At 38.3% G+C, this 18,644-nt stretch overlaps 1 protein-coding gene and 1 non-coding gene across 4 annotated transcripts in view; both read left to right on the top strand.

Moving 5' to 3' along the window:
- MLLT3 (MLLT3 super elongation complex subunit) overlaps positions 1 to 18,644 on the top strand; it is a 271,751-nt gene that overhangs the window by 103,969 nt on the left and 149,138 nt on the right. The window lies entirely within an intron of this gene.
- LOC117803169 lies at positions 4,880 to 4,984 on the top strand. The gene has a single exon (XR_004626867.1). It is a non-coding gene; the product is annotated as a U6 spliceosomal RNA (small nuclear RNA).

The following is an 18,644-nucleotide window of genomic DNA, read 5'->3' as shown; positions in this document are numbered from 1 at the left end:
TCCAGCCGCCATCTGACTGCAGCCAAATAGGAAATTTTGAGCCAGAGCTGCTCAGCCAAGCCTTTCGGAATTCCTGACCCAGAAACCATGAAAGATAATAAAATGGGTATTGTCCTTTTAAATGGAGTTTGGGGTAGTTTATTCAGCAGTTGATCGTTAGAACATGTTTCTTTGGAGAAGCATTTTCTATTTTCTTCTAGGTGGTATTGAAGGAAGATAGGGCTAGGAGTAGAAGAAGCAGTTCTTAGTGCGGATTGAGAGTTGTCACCGCCTTAACCCTATTCCTCCAGACTCTCACACCCTAGTTGGAGGTAGGTCAAGGGGGGGAGGTCATGAAAGAGAAGGTCATGTAATAACAGTATTTTTTTCTTAACATACCTTTACCTAATAGTTGATAAAGAGGGGTTAGCCAAGAATAGGTGCTTAAACTAAACTGACTGTATCTCTGGAATCTGTTTTGGGAAAGTAAGGCCATGGGCAAGAAATCCTGCAAATGAGCTTGGGGGATATCTCTATGGGAACAGTGAATGAAGAAAGACCAGGCTGTTGTCAAGGAGGCCAGAATATATGTTGAATAATTTATTGTTCAGTGTGCCTTTTTAAATATTAAAATCTGAGTGCCTTTTATGGGTTGAATTCGTCCCCTGCTGAAAGACAAGATGACCCTGTAACCCCCACATACCTGTGTACGTGACCTTATTTGGAAATAGGGTCTTTCGTAGAGATCGTAGTAGATTAGTGTGGGCCCTAAGTCCAATGCCTCATGTCTTCATAAGGAGGTGGTGTGAAGCACCAGAGAGACGCTGGGAAGAAAGCTATGCAAAGACAAGGCAGAGATTGAAGATAGGCCACCACAGCTAAGGAATGTGAGTGTGCCAGCAACCGCTAGAAGCCAGAGCTAGCAGAGTGAAGGAAGGATTCTTTCCTAGAGCTTTCAGAGGGAGGTTGGCCCTGCTAGCACCTTGATAACTTTGATTTCTGTCTTCTAGCATGAAGGATTAAATTTTTGTTGTCTCAAGCCAACCAGTTTCAGGTACTTTGTTAGGGCAACCCTAGGAAACTACCGTGGTACCTGGAGTTAGATAGGGACAATGAGAAAATGTTGCTCTTCAAAAGTTATGGAGATGAAAAGAGAAGCCACAGGCTGGGAGAAAATATTTGCCAGACATACATCTGACAAAGGATTTGAATCTAAAATATATGAAGAATATATAACTCAGTAATAAGAAACCCCCATTTAAAAATAGGCAAAAGACTTGAAGTCATTTCAAGGTGTGGGAGATACACATCAGAGAAGCACATGAAATGATGCTCAGTATCACGAGTTATTAGGAAAATAGAAATTAAAACTACCACGAAATATTATTACACTATGCCTAGAATGGCTAAAATTAAAAAGAATGACCATACCAAATGTTGATGAGGCTATGGAGCAATTGGAACTCTTATACACTGCTGGTTGTACTTAAAATGGTGTATCACTTCGAAAGACCTTTTTTCATTTTCTTAAAACATTAAGCATACAACCACCTGGTTGTTCTATTCATAACTATTTACCCAAGAGACTTGAAAGCATACCTCCCTAGGAAGACTTTTACGCAAATGTTCCTAAGAGTGTTATTTGTATTAGCCCTAAACTGGAAGTAACCCCAGTGTCCACCAACGGGGACACGGATAAATGAATTATGGTATAATGAAAAGCTACACAGCAATAAAAAGGAATCAACCATTGATATTTACAACAATATGGATGAAGCTTAATATAATTAAATAATTATATTGAGTAAAAGAAGCCAACTCCCTCCCCAAAAGAGTACATATTGTACGATTCCTTATGTAGACATATCAAATTTTGGAAAATGCAGAGTAATTATAGTGACAGAGTGATAATCAGTAGTTATGGACTAGTGCTTCTCAATCAGGTCAGGGTAGGGAGGGGAAAAATTTTAAACAGACATGAAAAAACGTTTAGGATTGGTGGATATGTTCATAATCTTGACTGTGGTGATGGTGTCCTTGGTGTATATTTATGTCAAAACATCGAATCATGCACCTCGCAGATGTGATTTTTTTAATGTGTCAGTTATGTCTCAAAGCCGGAACAAAAAGAGTAAGGTTATGTGGGGAAAATTAGGGTTAAGAAGGGGGTGTAAACTCCAGGTCCTCTTCTACTAACGTTTATCAGCGGGGCATAAGCAGGTGCAGTTTGTTTTGCCATTTACTGTTGAATATGCCATGTCTTTAATGGCAAGAGACCATTTAAATCTAGAGCCAACAAGTAAACCAAACCTTTAATGAGTTGGGGTTAAATGACAGAAGACCATAGGTGGGTTATGGAATAAGGGATTTATTATAGAAATTAAACCTTAAAGATTTATGGTAGGAGATTGGGAAATGAAGGGCCTGGAGGCGAGCAGGAGAATCAGTGGAATCCCCAGCGAGTCAGTCTGAGAAACCAAGCTTGAGACAGGCTCACAGGGCAGGGGGCGGTGGACGCCTGTGCCTCTGTGTAACTGCCAACTCTTTGTGAATGTTGATGGGCCTGGAGTTGCTGTTGACCTACAGGACCAGTTTGGAAAGGTGGATAGGGATCTGAGAAGAGCAAAGATAAACTTGCACTCGCCCACAGAGCCATGTCTGGTCACTGTTCTAACCCTAACAGCCTTCGGAGAGTAATGGCTTTCAAGTCCATACAGATCTGTCCAGCTCTGTGCAAATTCTACTCTTGGTCAACTCTAAGCTGGAATGATACAGGGAAGAGATTGCAGGAAATGTAGTTTGTGCTTCACAAATTTGACAGCATAAAACCACCACAACCTGCTAATTAATGGGCTTGGTAATTGTAGTACTTGTTATTAACCCACGTCCCCTATTCTTATGTAATGGGTCAATTATGCTAAACAAATACGGAATATCTTTGGGAGTGATCTAATTGGGACAGAATGCAGTGAGTTAGTCCGGGCATGAGAAGTAAGGGTAGATCTTTTCAGAATCAGGGCTGATTACAATGTAAACAATAGGGAGACTCTCCATCCCCTCTTACAAGGAAGGTGTTTATAGCAACATAAACACCTTTTCAGTGCAGTAACATAAACAGTTTCTCAAGGAAACATTCTCTGGCGTTCAGGAAATGTTTCTTTCTTTACAAACAAAAAAGTGTGTTTTTCTTAAGATTTAATTTACTTAAGGGCTCTGTTTAGAACAAGGCTATGATTGTAGAGGGATAAAGTTATTCCCAGAGCACTTTTGTGGTAGGCTCTAGGGTTGAAGTCCTTATAGAAGCATCTTGTTTAAAAATCCGTAGACGAACAGAGCACAGGTCAGTACAGGTGTGGCATGTTACATTTTAGATACACCTAAGGAAAGTTGTATAAATTATACTTTTGTGAGTCAGATTGTATTACAAATTCCCAGTAGGCTATGCTTTGATATTTTCTTATGAAAATCCTTCTCGAAATTGTGAAGACCCTGTGTTATAGGTATAACATATTATCTACAGTGAGGCCAGGGACTATGATATGGGCCATGCATTTGTCTCAAATATGTTCCTCATTAATGCATTTGTACAGTGAATAAATGCTTCCTAAAATTGGTCAAATTAGGATGCTTATATTAAAATTGTTTCACTTCTTTATTATTTTTCACCTCGAGCAATTGGAAATAGATTTCATCTACAAGATTCATAATAGGTTTGAAAAGGAGAGGAAAATTCTTTAGCAAGAATGCTTTCTTAATAAAGGATGGAGAACAGATGTACCTATTTTCAGCACGTTATTAAAAAATATATAGTTCTGGTAGTGCAGTGAAGATGCTGTTAATGGGCACAAAGCATCAGCCACACACGTTTTTTATTTTTATTTTTTACCTTCGTGGAAAGGCTTGATTTAATTAAAAGATTTACCAACAATCTCTAGGGATGATTTATTCATTGCTGACTAGATTTTGTGTAGCTTTGCACAGCTTAGAATGTGGATGCAAGAGATGGTTTATCATGCTACCTTTTGCCTTAACCTCTGGACTAGTGCTTCTCAAAACTTTCATGTGCAGACAAATGACCTAGGCATCGTTTTTTTTTCCCCCTAAGACTTTATTTATTTATTTGAGAGAGAGAGATTGAGAGAGAGAGAGAGAGAGCATGAGCGGGGTGGATGGGCAGAGGGAGAGGGAGAAGCAGACTCCCCACTGAGCAGGGAGCCTGATGTGGGGCTTGATCCCAGGACCCTGGGATCACTACCTGAGCTGGAGGCAGATGCTTAACCATCTGAGCCACCCAGGTGCCCCGGCCTAGGCATCTTTTTGGTTAATGTAGCTTGTGATTCAATAGGTTTGGGGTGGGGTCTGAGATTTTTATTTCTGGTAAATTCCCAGGTTTGTGGAACACACTCTGAGAAGCAAGTTAGTGGCTTTTCTGAGTATAATTTTTGGTGTGGTTGCCCACGGTAGTCAACATTTTACAGTAAGTGTAGTAGATACAGAGAAAAATGATTGTTTTCACATATGCCCAGTTTTTATCTGGAGGACAAAAAGATAGTGGTAGATTCCCATTAATTAAATAGCCTGCTAATAGTTTGGCAGGAATGAAGTATAGGCATTTCCCATTAAACTAGCTGTAAGTATATTACATTTTTTAAATTTATGAAAGTGGTGTAGTTTAAAAGCCAATCTCTCATTGAGATGCCAGTTACCCCAGGAAGAAGAAAAATCATTTTGTGTATATGTGGAGTACAATTACGGGCTTATTTCTTTCCTCTGGAAAGATATCTTTGTATCTATAAAACTAATAAAGTAATTACATCCTTGAATGTTAATATATATAAAGCTAAATGAGTTTTTGTGGGTATTAAAATAGGTTCAGGTCTAACTTCGTTGTTTTTGGAGAAGAGTTTGTGCTTTCTTCTGCATAAAATTGGAACGATGCAGAGAGATTAGCATGGTCCTGCATAAGGATGACAGGCAAGTTCATGGAGAGAAGAATTTAATATTGAGGAAATGTTCATGGTGGGAAAACTTGCCTGTTTGAAGGATAGAAATGGAGAACTAATTCTAAATAATTTTTAACTGTCACCATTTTTTTTTAAGCCTTTAAGATGGGCAGCCTGAAAATGTTAGCAGAATTGCACCAAGTGATATTGAAATATATTGGTCTTGAATAGTTTCGAAGAAAACTTCAGGCAGTTGGATTTATCTGGGAAATATCATTGAAATATGAAGTTGAGGCTAGGAAGAAATGTTTAGAGAGATAAAATCAAATACTTCAAGGAATTATTTGCTTATTTCTTAAAAAATGACCCAGTTTTTCTTAACCTTACGTTGAGCCTTTATGTAACTGAAGGTTAAAAACAAAAGAGAAAAAAATGAACCTCTTTTTTTTTTTTAAAGATTTTATTTATTTATTCGACAGAGATAGAGACAGCCAGCAAGAGAGGGAACACAAGCAGGGGGAGTGGGAGAAGAAGAAGCAGGCTCATAGCGGAAGAGCCTGATGTGGGGCTCGATCCCCGAACGCCGGATCACACCCTGAGCTGAAGGCAGACGCTTAACCGCTGTGCCACCCAGGCGCCCCAAAATGAACCTCTTTAAAACTTTCTGGATTCATGCATAAATCTGATCTTCCCTGAGGAATGGGGAGAGATGTAACCAAATGGTTATTATTATCTCTGTAGATGATGTGACAGACCATAGCAATCATCCACAACATGAAAATCCCACAGGATCTGACACAGGTGGGAAAAAATTCCCAGGGATTCTGGAAGTCAAATTGTGTTTATCTACTATAAGGATAACTGATAGCCAAATTAATCTTAACTATGATAGTTTAGTAGTCTTCAGATAATAAATGAGCTCTTTCCTAAGTGCATCTTCCAAAAGATTGAGGGTATAGTTGATACCTGAAAAATTTTCGTGTGTGTTTCAGATGGTCACGTGTATGGAAGTATGTGTTCTAGAAAAGGAAGGAAGGAGGTGTGCACTCCATGGGGCTAAGTGTTAAAACGACAGTAGTGTTTTTTATTTTTATTTTTATTTTTTTAGAGAGAGGGGGAGCGAGGGAGGGGCAGGGGGAGAGGGAGAGAGGGAATTCCAAACAGGCTCCATGTTCAGTGCAGATCCTAATGTGGGGCTCGATCTCACGACCCTGAGATCATGATCTAAGCCGAAATCAAAAGTCGGTTGCTTAACTGACTGTGCCCCTGTTTTTATTTCTATTTTTTATTGTTTGACAGTAACATATTTTAAAGTATGAACAGTAAGAAAATAACTGTGGTGTTACAGATGAAACAATTATACATGCACATTGTAGATCATTTGGGAAAAGAGAAGAAAAATTTGAAAACCCAATGTACTTTGTAATTTTTTTTCTATGTAGTTTAAAAAATATAATCGCCCTTTTCTTCACTGTAATGTAATATATTTCCCATATGATTGCACATTTTTTTTGGGTGAACGTTACCTTCTATGGCTGCATAATATTCCACTTATAAAAGAAATATCATTTGGGTAGTCATTCCTTCCTAGACATTTAAGTGGATTTATATGTTTTTCTAAGATGAATAATACTATAATGAACATCTCTGTGTAATACTTTTCTTTGATCAGAATTTTCTTAGGTCAGATTGCCGGAACTGAAATTCATATTCTCATAGGAAACCTTTCCTTAAAAGCTGTTTGTGAAGTTGAGGGACTGTTTACAACGAAATACTAACCCTTCCTGAGTGTTAAAAGATAAGGATGTTATGACAAGGTGTTAAAAGCTAAGCTGGAGTTGGACAGGTCAGATTAACCTGGTTCTGTCTTTGACACCTGTTTTTAACACTTGTTGAAAAGGGAAAAAAAAATTAGGGCTAGAAATTGGTCGTTTGATAGGTTTTGATAGGTTGGATTCTTTCTAAGGAAATAAGTTATGTGGAAAATGCCTTTAAAAATATTTTGCTAGTAAATAAGAGTAAGAGGACATTTGAAGATAAGGTTTCTAATAATAACTTATAATGTTTAACTCCTAGCCATCTTAACTTTAATTTAGGGCAAATGTATCGAGGTAGTTGTGATTCACTAAACAAATAGAAAAAAAGGAGGGAAACAAGAATAATACTGCAATAGAAAAAAAATAGAAACTGTCTCACAATTCAGACTATAGACTGATTTGTAGTATTTATTCTTAGCCAAATTTTAGACATAAGATAGTCAATTTGATAGGTAAGCCATAAATCCATCCTAGTTGCTCCATAAAGTTTCAAACAATCCCAAACTTCTAATTAGCCCACATCATTTTAGTTGCCCTAGTGTCTTCTAGTAATAGATTTACAGCCAGAACAGGTTTGCAACACCAGATCTATAAGCTATATTTTCTATCTATATTTTACCATTTCTTATTTTAGTTGAGAAATTCTAGTTTTCAAGTAGTTTTTAATTTTTCTGGATTGTAATGATCTCTTCTGTATAGTGAAATGTCTGTAAAGAATATTTTTTCAGTTAATTCCAAGGCCTTGAATCTAGGACTTATACAAAATCTAGGAATTCATGAAGTACTGTTTTCATCATTTTTATGTTTGTGATTTATTTTGAAGAATTTATTCAACTATAAATTAATTTTTTATGGGGGGGAGGGAAAGAGAGAGAAAGAAGCTCTATGGGGAAGGGCAGAGGGAGAGGGAGAGAATCTTTTTTTTTTTTTTTTTAAGATTTTATTTATTTATTTGGCAGAGATAGAGACTGCTAGCGAGAGAGGGAACACAAGCAGGGGGAGTGGGAGAGGAAGGAGCAGGCTCATAGGCGGAGGAGCCTGATGTGGGGCTCGATCCCATAATGCCGGGATCACGCCCTGAGCCGAAGGCAGACGCTTAACCGCTGTGCCACCCAGGCGCCCCGAGGGAGAGAATCTTAAGCAGGCTCTGTGTCCAGTGGGGAGCCCGATGTGGGGCTGGGTCTCACCACCCTGAGATATGACCTGAGCCAAAATCAAAAGTTGGCTACTTAACCAACTAAGCCACCCAGGCATCCCTACAAGTTAATTTTTAACAATATGATATTTTGTACATACAGGAGAATATAAGTGATGTGTAAGGTAAAAAGCAAAATAATAAAATGAACATCTATGAAGCTACCATTCAACTTGAACTAGGATATAAACAGATTATCTTTGAGTTCCCTTCCTAGCCCATTCAGTTTTGCAAAGCTTTCAGGTTAAAAAAGATCTTGGTGCCTACTTTTCTGGGGCGCCTGGGTGGCACAGCGGTTAAGCGTCTGCCTTCGGCTCAGGGCGTGATCCCGGCGTTATGGGATCGGGTCCCACATCAGGCTCCTCCGTNATGATATTTTGTACATACAGGAGAATATAAGTGATGTGTAAGGTAAAAAGCAAAATAATAAAATGAACATCTATGAAGCTACCATTCAACTTGAACGGATATAAACAGATTATCTTTGAGTTCCCTTCCTAGCCCATTCAGTTTTGCAAAGCTTTCAGGTTAAAAAAGATCTTGGTGCCTACTTTTCTAATTAGAATTAGTATGCTACTAACCTTTGGAAGAAATCTAAACAGGTATATGCAATTTACATTAGGAACACCTGCAGATTAATGATTGATGTCAATGCATATACATAATTCATAATGACAAAGATGTTTAAAAATAGGACATTAGCATTGAAATTGTTAACTGTGCTAGATTTAAACTTTTAAAAATACTTCTTAGACTAGAAATTGTCTTTATCTAAAGAGGCTATTTTAAAAATATTACTGAATGTAGAAACAATGTGACTACAATATTTGTATATAAAACACCAAATATGTGTTTATTTAACAACATAAATTCACATTACATGTTGGAAATCCAGCGTTTGTGTGTGTGTGTGTGTGTGTGTGTGTGTGTGTGTGTGTGTAGAGGAAATTATGTATCCCATCCACCAAGGACCTTCTGTGTTTCTAAATCTTTGCCTCATTTTCTGGGAATCAAGATTTCAAGGTTAAAAGTTACACACAAAAAATTATCACTAGAGGAAAGTGCTATTGATTAATAAAGTTCCAGGTGTATTGTGTGATTATTTAAAGGTTTTCTTCTCCCCCCAGAATATTTTCCCCATTTGTACTTTTGCTAATTACTGTTTCAGAATATAATAGTTTTTGATGTTCCAAATTGATTTTTCACTGAATCTCAAAGAGTAAAAACCAAAATTGTTCTTAAATTTTTTGTTGTCTTTAGCAGTAACCCTTTGAAGATTAGGAAACATTTTAATCATCTTGTAAAACCATTGCACGTGATTGTCTCTCAGAGTCTGCCTTTTCAGACAAAATTTCAATTTTGGCCTGTATTTTCCCCCTGATTTCTTTCCATATTATTGCCTTTTATCTGGAATTTTCTGCTTTCTTGAGCAGGAATATAAGCGATCGTATCGTGTGGTGCATGTGGTGCTGTGCCTCATTTTCCTCCTCTTTTAAAAAAGCTCTCATGTGGCTTTAACTTTTTTTTAAGATTTATTTACTTATTTAGAGAGAGAGTGCCAGTCTGATGAGAGGCAAAGGGGGAGAGAATCTCAAGCAGATTCCACGCTCAGTGTGGGGCTTAATCCCATGACCCTGAGATCATGACCCCAGCCAAAACCAAGAGTCAGGTGCTTAACCGTCTGAGCCACCCAGACACCCCTTAACTTTTTCATTTATAAATGCCAAATTTTAATGGGTTTGTGGATTAAGAATAAAAAGAAAAGTGATTTTACATTGAAACTGAACTTTTTAGGGGCACCTGGTTGACGCAGTTGGTTAATCTTTGGACTCTTGATTTCGGTTCAGGTCATGATCTCAGGGTATGAGATTGAGTCCCATGTAGGGCTCTTTCTGGGAAGGAGGCTGCTTGAGATTCTCTCTTTTCCCTCTCCCTCTGCCTGCCCCCACCCCCTTTGCGCTCTTGCTGGGTGGGGAGGAACCGTAACCTCTTATTGACTAAATGTCCATCTTGATTTTTGAATATATAGGAAGAAATGTGTGGTTACATAGGTTTGTATTTATTTTTAGCAATGTAGTTTTTTCTGTCAGGTTATCTGCTGTAAGGACATTATAAATTATATCTGCTAAAAGGACATTGTCCTTTTGATTTAGAGAACTTTTTCATTTGAAACTATGTAAAGCTTCTTCTTTTTGAACTTTAAAAATAAGTTACTTTGTTGTGGAGTAAAATCCAGTCATCTTCTAGCCAAAAAAATTTTTTTAAAAAGATTTATTTATTGATTTTATTCAGGGAGGGGCACCAGGAGAGGGAGAGAGAATTGCAAGCAGATTCCACGCTCAGTGCAGAGTTGGCTGTGGGGCCCCATCCCACGACCCTCAGATTAGTACCTGAGCCCAAACCGAGAGTCCGATGCTCAGCCTGCTGTACCACCCACGTGCCCTGAATTTTTAAACTCATCAGTGTTATGGGCCAGTTAGCTGTCTTAAAGCCAACTCTGGGCGTAAGCAGGTTACGTAACACTTTTATTCCTTTGCTTCCTCATCTGTGCAGTAGAAGGAGATAACTCTTCAGGGTGGTTGTGAGAATGAGAGGAGTTGTTGCGTCTGAGCACTCTTATGGAAGTACTTGTGTTACTTTTCTGTCACTGCCACAACAGATGAACAGAAATAGAGCTGCCGAAAGCAACACAAATTATTGTTCTCATGGTTCTGTGGATTAAACGCTGGGATTAGCTCACCTGGTCTCTCTGCGATAGTTTCATGAGCCTGAAATTCAAGTGCTGGTTGGCTAGGCTGTTTATTGGGAGGCTCAGGGAGCAATCTGCTCCCAGGCTTTATTCAGGTTGTTGGCAGCCTCCAGTTCCTGTGGTTGTACGGTTCGTGTCTGTTTCTTTGTAAACTGTCCTCTGGGCCAGTCTTAGCTCCTAGAGAGTCCTCCAGTCCTTTGCATGTGGGTGCCTACATTTCAGAGCCAGCAAGGGCTCTGCAAATCCTCTCACACTGGGAAATTTCTCTGACTTCTCCTGTTGCTGCATCTTTGCTGTTCCCCTTGTACCACACGTCTCCCTGATTAGAGCTGGGGTACGTTCTGTGCTTCATGGTCTCATGTGATGAGCTCAGGACCATCTGCATAGTACATGTTATCCTTAGAGCCTGTGGTCAGTTGATTAGTGACCTTAATTACATCTGCACAATCTCTTCACAGCAGTACCTAGATTAGTGTTTGACTGAATAATGAGAGGACAGGAATCTTGGGGACAGCTTCAGAATTCTGCCTCTGATCGTGCTCAGAAATGGTAGTGAGGAGTAGTTTGGGAGGTGACTGGCAGTGATGAAAGAAATCACATCTTCACCTAAGAAGTAGAGAGTTAATTGTAAATCCCTTGTTGGTAGGCACCATTCCTTACTTTTTTCTATCTTTAGGACCTTACGGCTTGCCATGGATTTATTTAAATACCTCCGTTGGTTGATAGCTTGAATGTAATTTCTGTTTTGATTTTATTCATTTTATTTTTTAGAATTAATAAAGGTACTGTAGGAGTTTTGTTTCATATTTCTGGTACCACTCTGGGATGATTAATTACATTTAGTTTCCCCTTACCTTTTCCCCTACTTTTCATTGTCATTAAATCACAGAGGTAAAACTTGTTCTTGTGTTATTGACTGCCAGCAACCTTTTGTTATTGGAACAGAAATTTTGAGTTATTTTGTCTTGTACTCTTCAAGGATTTGCTAGTCTTTAATGTACTCTTAGCTGTGTCTCCTGTGACTTGTATTTGAAGAAGGGTTGTCAGTAGAGCATACTGTCCGTAGTTGAACCTGAAGTTGTCCACCTGCCCCGTCAGAATGGGGCGCCCTTATTGCTGTTTTCAGGGTGGCATCCTTAACTACTGAACCTGTGACCACAGTGATTGGCAAGGTGATCACTCAGCGTTCCTTTTACCATTTTGGGACATTTTCCCAATCAAAAAATGTAGGACTTCCTTTAATGATTTTAATCAGACCTATTGGAGACCTGCCAAGAAAGAAGAGTATAAGTCATCACCTTAAAGAAGCCAAGGTCTTTGAAAACGGGTTAAGCCTTTTAATGACAGCGTTTTAAAGATATTTACATAGGCCAGTCTGTAGATTTGAAAACCTATTTGTCTCAGGGACCCTCCTCCTTAAAATCAAAAAAAAATTTTTTTTTCTTATACTCTTTCCATCAGATTGGCTCCTTCCTACCTCCACCCCCCTATAACCTCTGCCACCTTAATCCTGTATGAGGCAAAGAGAAATGAGGAGTTTATTTAATATACTTTTGTGGAATAGTGTTCACTTTGTTACTTCCTTTCATTCATAAGTGATGTCTTGGAATCTTTTCTGCTTTTTCTGACGCTCAGATGTTGTCCAAAAATATATGTCTATCCTCCCCTTCCTAAAAAGATGCATAACATGAAATAATCCCTTTGTGCCAAAAAGTTTAAACACTTTTTACCCAAGTATCTTGCTTACTTTGATGCCTTTGAATTTGGTAATGAGGGCTGGCTGGGTCAGTTTTTTCAAGAATGCCTTTCTGTGTAAATCTAGGATCAAGGGGCGCCTGGGTGGCTCAGCCATTAAGCGACTGCCTTCAGCTCAGGTCATGATGCCAGGGTCCTGGGATCGAGCCCCGCATTGGGCTCCCTGCTCGGCGGGAAGCCTGCTTCTCCCTCTCCCACTCCCCTTGCTTGTGTTCCCTCTTCCGCTGTCTCTCTCTGTCAAATAAATAAATAAAAATCTTAAAAAAAAAATCTAGGATCAACAATCTCCATTCATTGTTCCTTTGATCTTTCTGTATGTTTTGCAGACTCATCTGGCAATCCAGTTTCTCTCATGGAAAACTGGGCATTTGCTCTTTTCCTTCACTACCTATAAACTGAATTCAGGCTTTCTTTTACCAAATTTCGTTTCAGGAGAACACTTTTTTTTTTTTTAAATAATTCTTTTCTTTTTTTTTTTAATTTTATTTATTTATTTGATAGAAAGAGAAACAGCCAGTGAGAGAGGGAACACAAGCAGGGAGAGTGGGAGAGGAAGAAGCAGGCTCCCAGTGGAGAAGCCTGATGTGGGGCTCGATCCCATAATGCCGGGATCACGCCCTGAGCTGAAGGCAGACGCTTAACTACTGTGCCACCCAGGCACCCCAGGAGAACACATCTTTTAGAAGCTCTTTGAAAGAATCAGATTCTGTGGGTTTTTTTTTTTGTTGTTTTTGTTTGTTTGTTTTCTTTAAGTAAGTTCTTTGCCCACCATGGGGCTCAAACTCACAACCCCGAGATCGAGAGTCACATGCTCCACTGACTGAGCCAGCCAGGTGCCCCTATGTATTGATTTTTTAAAACTGTTTTTAAAAAGTTATCCATGTTATCTAAATAAGTTAAAAGTATCATATTTATAATTTGTTGAGGAAGTTATCATTCTTTCTGAGATCATTAGTGTATAATCAGGAGAGGGATCAGCACTCTTTATTTAGAGTCTTTTAAATTCTTGACATTTTTTTAGTTTTCTTTCAATTGATATACATTGTTCAGTTTGTCTTATAGAGATCACCAGTCTGATTATTAATTTTTTAAAAGATTTTATTAGAGAGAGCACGAGTGAGCACTAGCAGAGGAGAGGGGCAGAGGGAGAGGCAGGCTCCCCTCTGAGCAGAGGGCCCGTGCAGGGCTCTATCCTAGGACCGTGAGATCACGACCTGAGCCGTAGGCAGACACTTAACCAACTGGGTCATCCAGGCCCCCCATGATTATTAATTTTTTTAATTGTAAAAGATACATAGCATAAAATTTCGTTTCCACTGTTGTGAAGTATACATTTCGGTGGCATTAAGCACATTCACATTGTTGCATAACTTTCTCCACCATCCATCTCCAGAACTTTTTCATCATCCCAGACTGAAAGTCTGTATGCAGGGAAACAACAACCCCCCTTTCCCTTCTCCCCCTTCTCCTGGCAACCACCATTCTACTTTCTGTCTGTATGAATTTGACTTAATTGATTTGTTTTTATAATGTTTACCTTAACAAAACATTTATCCTTCAAGGCGTGAGTGGGGGTATGGTCTGGGGGCAGGGAGGAAGAGTTGATTTATAGGTATCAGATTAAATTTACTGCCTAGGGAATTAATAAGTAACCTTTACCTGCCTTGTGTATTTGATTACTTTTTATCTGCAGGATTTGAACACTGGGAAATATATGAATATAACTTGTCTTTAAAATGCTATGTCTTTGAAGAAAAGAAAATAAAGCTTTGAACTTTGAGTTATGGCCTTTGCTGATATTCATCTCTCTTAAATATGTATATTTTTTCAATTTGGCTTTTCCTCGGATCATTTTACTTCCCATCTTGAATGTTTAGTCTGTGGCTCCTAGAGTTCAGTGGAATAATTCCTTGTTTTTTTAGACAGCTAATGTCTTGATTTTTGACATAGATATGTCTCACATGCCACAAAGTTGTTTTGAAATTAGTTTGATAAGAGTTAGATGTTTATAAATTATACCATTTGGGTTGTGGATATTTTGCCTGATAACTACATTACTGGTACAGACCGACTGTTTTCCTAGAATGGGGGCAAATGGTCTTCTTTCTCATTGTAGGATGATGGAAGTTTTCCTGACTGATACTCCTTAGGGAATATAAAGCAATTTTCTGGGTTTTGGCAAAGCATGGCTTGAGTTCAAAACTGGTTAGGTTGTTTTTTCAGGAGTGGCTGTAAGCTTCTCCAAAGGCAGGATTGCATTCATTTTGTAAACAATTGAATGATATGTTGGGTATAAATAGAATTTCATTACAGTAGTGAAGGTCCTATGATTTTCCTAAATAGCCTTGGCTAGACAGAGTTAAAGACAAATAGAGACTGCGGTTTCACAAGAAGCGCTTCTACCGCTTTGTTCCTTACCTGTGGTAGACCAGGAGAGCGAATGAAAGATGAGGCGGGGGACCTTGTAGTATTGACTGTTTCTGCCTTGCAACTTTTATGCACCAGCTTCAGCATCTTTTCAGCTAATGCCCTTTCTGCCATGATTTTAGGTAATAAGCAAAGACAAATGTGTGTATATATACTTTGTTTTTGCATGTTCTGATTTAGTAATTCTGTTTTAGAATCTCAACATAAAACAGTCAATAGCCGTGATGCATTTCTATAACGTTCCTGAAGTGGAGCTGGTTTTGTTGTCTTTATAGAATGTCATGGGTAACTAAGTGGGTTTTTGTTGACTCCCAGATTCCTCTCTCTCCCAGTTTTCTGTTAATCAAAAATGCTGCTACAAAGACAGTAAGACTTGCATCTCTTGCCTTTGGGGGAATAAACCAGCTGACGGAGGCCTTAGACATCCCCTGGAAGAGTGAGCGCACAGGGCTCTCCTGCAGTAGTGACAGTGCCGTAGGGGCTGCTCTTCCCGACAGTTGAAAGTTTCATAAAGGCGAACCATGAGCTGGCCCTTGAAGAATAAGTCAAAAGATTTATTGCCATGCACCTGATACCAATTTGCGTTGTATGAGTGTGACCTTATCTTATTTTAAATTCTTTGCCAATCTTTTAGATATATTGTCTTCTGCTTTTTTTTTTTTTTAAACCAGCGAGTTGGACTATCCTTTCATATATTTATTTACTAGCTGCTCTTTTCTTTGGAGGGTTGCCAGTTAGCGGGCTTCCCCCATTTCGCTTGTTAATTGTGAAGACTGCTTTCTGTTAGTGTTGGCCTACAGAAGACAGGATGTTTGTTGGAATTGTGGTAAAGGTATGGATTGATTTATGGGAAATTAACCTTTTTTGTGATATTCCATCTTCCCTATCTAAGAGCATGCTATATATTTTCATTTATACAGGTCTTGTATCTCTCTCAGTGAAGCGATATAGCTTTATTTATGGGTAATATGTGTTTTGAGTTTGTTAAGTTTTTGTTGCTTTTGTAAATGGAGCCCTTTGTTCCATTGTATATTGGAGGTAGGTGTTCCAGAATGTGATTATTGTACTATGGAGGAAAGCTATATATTTTTTTTGTGTTACCTTATTTCTGGAGATTCTCTTGGTTCCAATACTTTTTCAGTGGACTTACTGTGTTTTCCCAAATAGACAGTAATATTCTACAAGTAATTATGTATGGACCATCTTTGTTTGTTCTATTTATTGTATGTGTTGGGGTTTTCAAAACAATTTTGAATCATGCTGGTATTAGTGGTCATTCTTGTTTAAGGCATACAAGAGTTCAGTGAAAATATTTTGGCAAACAAAAAAGCAGAGCTCAACACTTGAATGTAACTGATGACAGACAAAAATGCGTTTTAGGAAATGTATGATTAACTATGGCTTGCATGTGAGGGAAGTGTTACTTTATGGCTGAGAATAATACGTACACTTGTGCAGACATCTAATATTATTTTATCATTATCTTGGCAATTGTATATTTACGTGTTGTACATACACAGGGCACATTTTAGATCAAGTGAAGTCTGTTTGCACCGTGCAATTACAATTAATGGCACTGATTTATTTATCATTTAAAAAATGTAAAAATCTGTCCTTATTTTCAAATCCCACTCCGAGGGGGAAATCACTGTTAAGTTTGTTGTTTACCCTTCCAGTCTTTTCTGTAGGTATTTAATCACTCTGTGTGCACGCACTCATGTCTGCATGTGTTTATATATCCTTTACAAAAACAGGATAATGTAAAGCAGAAAGTATAGTAACGTCTTAGAAACTTAGCAATAAAATATATTGTGCACCTCTTTTTATGTGATCGGTGATTTTAAATGTCTTGGCTTAGTGTTCTGCACTGTATTATTATGGTCGTAACATTTCATAGCTCTTTATTTTTGGAGCACATGAGAAATAAGCAGGTGAAGGTATATCACAGCAAATAACTTACTTGAAAATAAGATGTATTGTTTAGGTTTCCTTATTTATATAAATCAATTATTCTAGGAGCCAGTTAGTGAAAAACTATCTTGAAATCATGTGTGAGATTTATATTTCCCTAAGAGAATTTTACCAATTAAAAGCAATTTAGATATATAAAATCCAGTCATTAACTGAGTCATGAATATGCTCTTGCTTTAAAAGTCTGATTAAGAAAAATATAGATTTTTGCACCAGGGGACTTATATATAAGTTTGATTTATGTTTTCAAAGACCTTTGCCATACTCCTTATCTTTTGAAAATATTTAACTGAGTTCAGGATGTGAATGTGATTATATAATTATTGTTTTCTGGGTCATAGTGTTCTTATGTTCGCAATTTGTTTTCAGTACTTCATCAAATGTTTTGAATACTTGGGGTAAGTACCATACTAGGTTTTGGCAATACCAAGCAGAATTAAAGAAAAAAAAAGTGGTTCTTTTTATAGATTTTACAGGTTACAGACTAGTAGGGGACCAAAGAAGGAAATTTCAAGTGCAATAAAATGTTGCTTATATATAGCATATAGAGGGGAAATTTATAATTTGTGGGGGGCTTATGAGGAAGATGTCCAGAAAGTCTTAGTGGGGAAGATAGGAAAGACGAGTAATTTTGGGATCAAATTTTGGAAGATGAATAAGTTTGTCCCAGGCAGTGGGTAATAAGGAGAGTCTCACAGTGCTGAGGGCATAAAGGCCAAAAGAATAGAAAGCTTTCTGGTTCTATGAGCTGTAGGCAGTCGAGTGTATCCACTGAGGAAGTATTAAGCAATGGAGACATTCCTCAGCACAGCCGTGCGGAGTGATGATGGTAGAATGACTGTTTTGTGTTAGAATCCAAGAGCAAAGGGCTAAAGGAATAACTTGGAGAGCATGGTGGAGTGTGTATTAAAATTCACCCATGAAATCTTCTTCGTCAAAACTTTGAAGAGGCCTAAATGGAAAATACAGTGACACCAGAAGGAAAATAAAACTTACTTGAGGGGCGCCTGGGTGGCTCAGTCAGTTAGGGTCCGACTCTTGATTTCAGCTTAGGTCATGATCTCAGGGTCATGGGATGGAGCCCCACACTGGGCTCCATGCTGAGCATGGAGCCTGCTTAAGGTTCTCTCTCCCTCTCTCTCTGCCCCCCCCCCCAAATAAATAAGTCTTTAAAAAAACTTCTTGATAAGATTTCTCTCCAAGATCAGTTTGGTGGATTGCCCTTTTGTGCACACCGTCTTTAGCCAAATCTTTTATAATATGTTCATGTGCCTGCAAATAGTTAATCAACTATAATGATATTACTGCTGTATTTCATAGATTGTGAGGTCTGCATTTTAACATCTTTGAAATTGGGATATGTCTACTAATCAGTACTAGGAGTTTTCCTGGCTGCATTTTCTTCTTAGTATGGGATATAGTAATGTTGACTCTGTTTATAATCAGTGGCATCTTACACTTGAAATATGTTAATATTTTGCTGATTGTCATTTAAAAAATCATATGCATATATATTTTTAATTAAGTTTTTAATTTTAATCCCCTTGTAGTTAATGTACAGTGTTATATTAGTTTCAGATGTATAGTACTGTCTTTCAACAATCCTTTATTACTCAGCGCTCACTGTAAGTGTTCTCTTAGTCCCCATCACCTGTTTCACTCATCCCTGCACCCACCCCACCTCTAGTAACCATCAGTTCCCTGTAGTTAAGAGTCTGTTCCTTGGATTGTGTCTACTCACCCCCCACCCCCACCCACCTGTTTGTTTCTTAAATTCCACATATGAGTGAAATCATATGGTATTTATC

Source organism: Ailuropoda melanoleuca, chromosome 7 (genome assembly GCF_002007445.2).
Source record: "Ailuropoda melanoleuca isolate Jingjing chromosome 7, ASM200744v2, whole genome shotgun sequence".
NCBI lineage: Eukaryota > Metazoa > Chordata > Mammalia > Carnivora > Ursidae > Ailuropoda > Ailuropoda melanoleuca.
Note: the sequence above shows the minus strand (reverse complement) of the source record. Positions and strands in the feature narration are given on the sequence as shown.